We start from the raw sequence: 6,565 nt of genomic DNA, 5'->3' as shown, positions 1-6,565 counted from the left end.
CGACGGCAAAGCTTACAGTGGAAACATTCGAATTCACCACTCTCAAGACAGCAAAGGCCTTCATTTCAGCCGGAAAGGTGTTGACATTTTCGATCTTCAGGGGCCATTAGTGATAGAAATTGCTAAATCTTGAGAGACTACCAATTCTTTCCGATATTGTGAAACGCGAGATCGGCTACCTGTCGCAATCAAGAACAAACTACGTGGAAAATTGACGAATGGGGTCATCTCTTCCACGACAATGCCCGTCCCCACGTCGCTGATGGGGTTAATATAAAACTGGCGAAGTTCAAGTGGGAAACACTGCAATATCCGCCATACAGCTCAGAACTTCGCCTTGTGACTTCCACATTTTGGGGCAACTGAAAAAAAAAAAACAGCTCAAGGGAACCAGCTTCTTGTCATACGATGACGTGAAAGAATCAGTTGCAGATTTTTGGAGCTGCAACCCAAGGACTTTTATGAGACGGGAATCACGCGACTGGTTAGTCATTGAGAGAAATGTCTAATTGCTCATGGAGGCTACTTTTAAATAAGGTTTTCCGTTTGTCATATATTCGCATCGGATCACTTTCATTTAACTCGTTCTCGTATATTTTGCAGAACTCATGTAGTACATGCTCTTTGTTGCGACAATAATTTCGGTGCAATTACTCACGATACAGGACCAGTAACAGCTGCTCTTACGTAATACATCGGAGCAAATGACAGCGTCATTGAGATTTTTCACTGGCCGTTGCATGTGTGCATGAATGCAAACAAGGTTCTTGATTGACAAAGTTTCATTAACATATTTGTCCTCAACTTGTTCATTTCATGGGCTTTACATTTTTCATATCAGCGGTGTGCAATGCTTTGCTGGTTTCGAACTGATATAGTTCTAAAGTTCATGTGATATTTTCTTTACATATTAAATAGACAAAAACATGGAAGCATTGACATCAGTTACTTGGGTACAATTTTTGGCACATAAGAATACATTTTTTTATAAAAAATAGTTATTTTACTTGTTTTCACAGGGCATAGCGTTCAAGAATTCGTTTGTAGCATCTATGGCAATGGCATTGGAGTTACTAATAATGTATTTGATCCCTCGACATATTGTTTAAGAGGAAGCTTTAGCTCGGGCCCAACTCCGACACGATCTATTCAGATACATGCAAAATGCAGAAACGCTTTTCTGAGATAACCCCTAGATCGCTTTAATGAAATTTGTTGCATTTGAGGTAGAAAGTTGAATTGTAGTGTCTGTTGGAAGCGGAATTTCGATTTAGGGCCTGAATTTTATTCAAAATATTTTGAAAAATTCGAAATTTTGAAAAAGTAGAAGCACGATGTTTACAAACTAATAGCTCTGCATCAAGAACAGATATCGAGGTTCTGTAAACGGCATCTACTATAACACTCAAAGCGGACAAATTCTGTGTGTCAGTTTGTATCTTAAGTGAATTGGTTACGTTGCGTACAATGGTTCTGCAAAAGCCGCATTTCTATAATACTACATTTTTCGAGATTCATGTGTAACATATCAATTTTGTCCGCTGTAGATGTACTATTGCGTGCATTTCATGGAATTGTGATATCATTTATTGTTGAGTTACAGAGTTTTAAACTTGATAGTTTATTTTCTTAATATTTGCGCGTTTTGCCAATCTTTAATAAAGAATTGACAACCTAAATGAAAAATTCGAGAAAAGAAGTCACTGGAATTTAAGCGTTTGTTTGAAATGGAACAAACCTCGTCGAATTTGGTGCAGTGGTTGCCGGGAAAAAGGAATTCTACTTGTACATGTATTTTGATAGGAGCACCCGAACTAAAGCTTCCTCTTGAGGAGGCGGCCGAACTACAACGTGAGCCCCCTCCAATGAAATTTCTCGCTACACCACTGGTACTAAGTCACGTGTTCAATGCAGACGAAACTGCTCTATTTTCAAAGCTCTGCCCGACAAGACGGTGACTTTTAAAGGGGACCCGCACATTGGTGGCAAGAACTGCAAGCAAAGGATAACTGCCCTTCTTGCTGCCAATATGACTGGCACGGAGCGCTTCCCACTTGTCATCGGGAAGGCGCGTAAGCCACATTGAAAGCAGATTCGTTGCTGCCACCATGTCCGAACAGTGAGTGCTGGTATTGAACGACACAGATTTGAATTGCTGCCACGCACTTCACATGCATTTGGACAGCAGCACGCTGTGCATTTGTTTTTGCCAGCAATGTTACATGATCAGGGTAGGATGTATGGCGGTCTCACGGTCGCACAGCAGCAGCCAGACACCCTTTCCGCTTTTTGACTCTGTAAAATCTTGTCGCATTATGTGCGGGAAAGAAAAGTGGTGCGAGGGTGTGCAACCGAGCCGTAGAGGCTGGAAGATCAAAAATAAAGTCAGCTTTTGCTTGTTCTTCAGGGACGCACTACTCTCTTCTATCTGCTGATTTCCAGTCGCGCTCGCGTCCCGCACAACATTGGTGACCCGGACGTGATGCAGCAAGTGCTATGGACACACCTTAAGGCACGGAAATTCCGACACTCTAAGGCGTCGTTATCAAACTACCTCCGTTTTGAACTGCGGATCCTGCATTGTGGTTCATTCAGGTCGAATCACAATTCGCTGCACGGCGCATCACAGCGCATTCCACGAAATACCATTATGTGGTGACCAGTCTGCCTCCATCAACCGCTAGCGAAATTAGAAACCTGTTGCTTCCCCCACCAGCAGACAACGCTTACGAGGCGTTGAAGGCAACACTCATTCGCAGGATCACGCCCTCCGAAAGCAAACGGCTACAACAGCTTCTCCATGAAGCCAACCTCAGCGACAGAACAACGAGCCAGCTGTGGCGTCATAATGACACGTGTACTTGTCTTTATCGGGCGACACGTTTCACCACCTAACAAATGTTATCGCACAGCGCAGGACGCGCCTGCATGTATCGGAAGTTTCTGTAATGTTATCGATGCTTCCATCTACTGTCTGGGACCGAACCTTGTGTAATCTGATCGCATTTGTGTGCGACGCGAGTAATGTAGAACTTTGTGGAAGGCACGCGGGTCCCAGCTATTACTCTGGAACATTCGACGACTGATGTACAAAAGCCGACGCGCTTGACCCGCTGATCAGATTTCGACGACCGCCGATAGCATTCGCCGCTACCGTTGTTCTTTGAGGGTAGCCTGCTTTTGAGGGCACAAGTTCGCCCAATAAAACGCTCGTTTCGTTAATCACAGTTTTCCTTCCTTAAGTTTTGCTTCCTACCGACGATGCCCATACCGGGAGATGGGACTGCGAGGCTTCGCCGTCAACGCTCCGCACTCGCAGCAAGGTTAACGCCCTCGAGATATCGCCGACTACCTCGCCGCTACTAAGTGGAGCTCTCGACGACCGTCGCGTTCGCCATCACCAGGCCGCTACCTGTCGCCGCAGCGCTGACCATACACTGGCCCAGCCCTGGGAAGGTCTGCGAGCCCGTATCCGGAAAACTAAAAGCAGCAACCGATGGAGGTGCGGTTGCTGTCTGTAGAACTGACGAAGATCCTCCGCTGCCGACGAAAACAACGAAGAGACCAACTCGAAGACATAATAACGACACGCCGCCGTCCCAACGAAGTCAGAAAGCCAAAACTACACCGACGAAAGACGACTTGACGACGCGACGCTCCAGCTTCAGTTCAACACGACGCAGCCGTGATCCGCCGCCAAGACCTAACAGCAACGCCATACAAAGAACCACCGACCTCGACGTGCTTCTCGAAGGCCACGCAGTTACCGCCTTAGTGGACACAGGGGTCGATTACTCCGTAATGAGTGGACACATCGCCGCCAAGTTGAAGAAAGTTAAAACTGCATGGGAAGGCCCTCAAATTCGAACCACTGGAGGACACCTCATTACGCCGACTGGAATCTGCACGGCAAGAATTACCGTTCATGACCGGACTTACCCTGCCACATTCGTTATCCTCCAACAGTGTTCACGAGACGTCATTCTCGGCATGGACTTCCTGAACCAACACGGCGCAATCATAGACCTGAAGTCAAAATCGATAGCGTTGTCGGAAGATCAACCGATACCGCCGGAGAGCTCTCGTAGTCACCACGCCTTGAGTGTGCTCGAAGATCAAGTGAGCATCGCGCCGCGCTCCAGCATTATTATTTCCGTCCGCACCAAACCATCCACTGACGTAGAAGGCGTTATCGAGGCCGACCAACAGCTACTGCTCGACCCTGAAATTTGCGTCGCAAGAGGGATCGCTCGACTCCACGGAGGGAAAGCGGAAGTTATGCTTACCAACTTCAGCAAAGAGTTCAAACACATCAACAAGGGCACGATTATCGCGTACATCGAGGAAATTGAGGAAACCACCAATGCCTTTGTGCTCTCGGATTCTGCCGCATCTGCCCCGGTAAGCATAGTCGCCGAACTAGACTTCGACGTAAATCCAAGTCTTCCTATAAGTAAGCAGCAAGAGATCAGAAGTCTTCTCCGATGATACAAAGACTGCTTTTCCACGTCATCGAGGATTCGACAAACACCAGTTGCAAAGCATCGCATAATAACCGAAGAGTGCGCTCGACCACTCCGCCAAAGCCCTTACTGAGATTCGACGCGAGAACGCGAAGCTATTAGGGAACAAGTTGACGAAATGCGGCGCGACATTATAATCCAGCCGTCGAAAAGCCCGTGGGCATCTCCTGTAGTCCTGGTGAGGAAAAAGGGCGGAACCCTACGCTTCTGCGTCGATTATCGTCGACTGAACAAGATCACGAAGAAGGACGTGTACCCCCTTCCACGGATAGACGACGCATTGGATCGGCCATGCAACGCTAAATACTTCTCGTCGATGGACCTCAAGTCTGGCTACTGCCAAATAGAAGTCGACGAGAGAGATCGCAAAAAGACCGCCTTCATCACGCCAGACGGCCTCTACGAGTTCAAGGTCATGCCATTCGGACTGTGCTCGGCGCCTGCAACGTTTCAGCGCGTCATGGACACGGTGTTAGCAGGATTCAAGTGGCAGACGTGTCTTGTTTATTTGGATGACGTTGTTCTCTTCGCCGGAAATTTTGACGATCACCTTAAGCGGCTTGCGACAGTATTAGAGGCCATCAAGTCATCAGGGCTCACTCTGAAGCCAGAAAGTGCCGCTTCGCTTACGATGAGCTTCTGTTGCTAGGCCACGTCATCAGCAACTCTGGAGTCCACCCCGACCCGCAGAAGACAGCTGCCATCGCAAAGTTCCCGCAGCCAATCGACAAGAAGGCAGTACGCAGATTCCTTGGCATGTGTGCCTACTATAGGCGCTTTGTCAAGGATTTTTCACGCATCGTGGAGCCGCTAACACATCTAACCAAATGTGATGTCGATTTCAAGTGGGAAACGCTGCAGGCCAATGCATTTCAAGAACTCAAACGACGCATGCAGTCGCCGCCGGTACTTGCACATTTCGACGAGGACGCTGATACCGAAATCCACACTGACGCCAGTAGCCTAGGCCTCGGTGCCGTCCTAGTCTAGAGGAAAGACGGACTTGAAAGGGGGTGATATCTTATGCTAGCCGGTCGCTGTCAACAGCGGAAAGCAATTATTCTACGACTGAAAAAGAATGCCTCGCGATCATTTGGGCTACAGCAAAATTCCGCCCTTACCTCTACGGCAGGCCATTCAAAGTCGTCAGCGAACATTACGCGTTGTGTTGGCTAGCTAACATAAAGGACTCTTCAGGACGGCTGGCGTGGTGGAGCCTCAGAATGCAAGAATATGATGTCACCGTAATATACAAGTCCGGAAGAAAACACTCTGACGCAGACTGCTTATCACGCGCCCCCATCGATCCCCCGCCGCAAGACGACGAGGATGACGACACCTTCTTTGGGATAATAAGCGCGGAAGACTTCACTAAACAGCAACGAGCAGACCCTGAGCTAAAAGGCCTCGTCGAGTATTTCGAAGGTAACACCGACGTTGTCCCTAGGGCATTTAAGCGGGGGTTGTCTTCGTTCACTCTACAAAACAACCTGCTCGTGATGAAGAACTTCTCATCAGTCCGCGCCAGCTACCTTCTTGTGGTGCCGTCAGCGCTGCGTCCAGAAGTACTGCACGCCCTACACGACGATCTAAACGCTGGGCACGTCAGATTTTCCCAGACGCTGTCGAGGATACAGGAAAGGCATTACTGGCCGCGTCTGACCGCCGACGTCGTCCGTTAGGTCAAGACATGCCTAGACTGTCAGCGACGCAAGACACCAGCGACAACGCCAGCAGGATTACTACAGCCGATCGAACCTCCTCGCCGACCATTCCAGCAGATTGGGATGTATTTGTTAGGGCCGTTTCTGACGTCAACATCCGGGAATAAGTGGATCGTCGTGGTGACGGACTACCTGAAACTAAAATGAAACTAAAGCTCTACCAAAAGGCAGCGCAGCCGAAGTGGCGAAATTTTTCGTCGAGAACATCCTGCTGCGACATGGTGCCCCAGAAATCCCCATCACCGACAGAGGAACGGCTTTTACTGCAGAGCTCACTCAAGCCATTCTGCAATACAGCCAGACAAGCCACAGGAGGAC

This window comes from Dermacentor andersoni, chromosome 1 (assembly GCF_023375885.2).
Source record: "Dermacentor andersoni chromosome 1, qqDerAnde1_hic_scaffold, whole genome shotgun sequence".
Classification (NCBI taxonomy): domain Eukaryota; kingdom Metazoa; phylum Arthropoda; class Arachnida; order Ixodida; family Ixodidae; genus Dermacentor; species Dermacentor andersoni.
The sequence above is the reverse complement of the archived record's forward strand: the minus strand, read 5'-3'. Positions refer to the sequence as shown.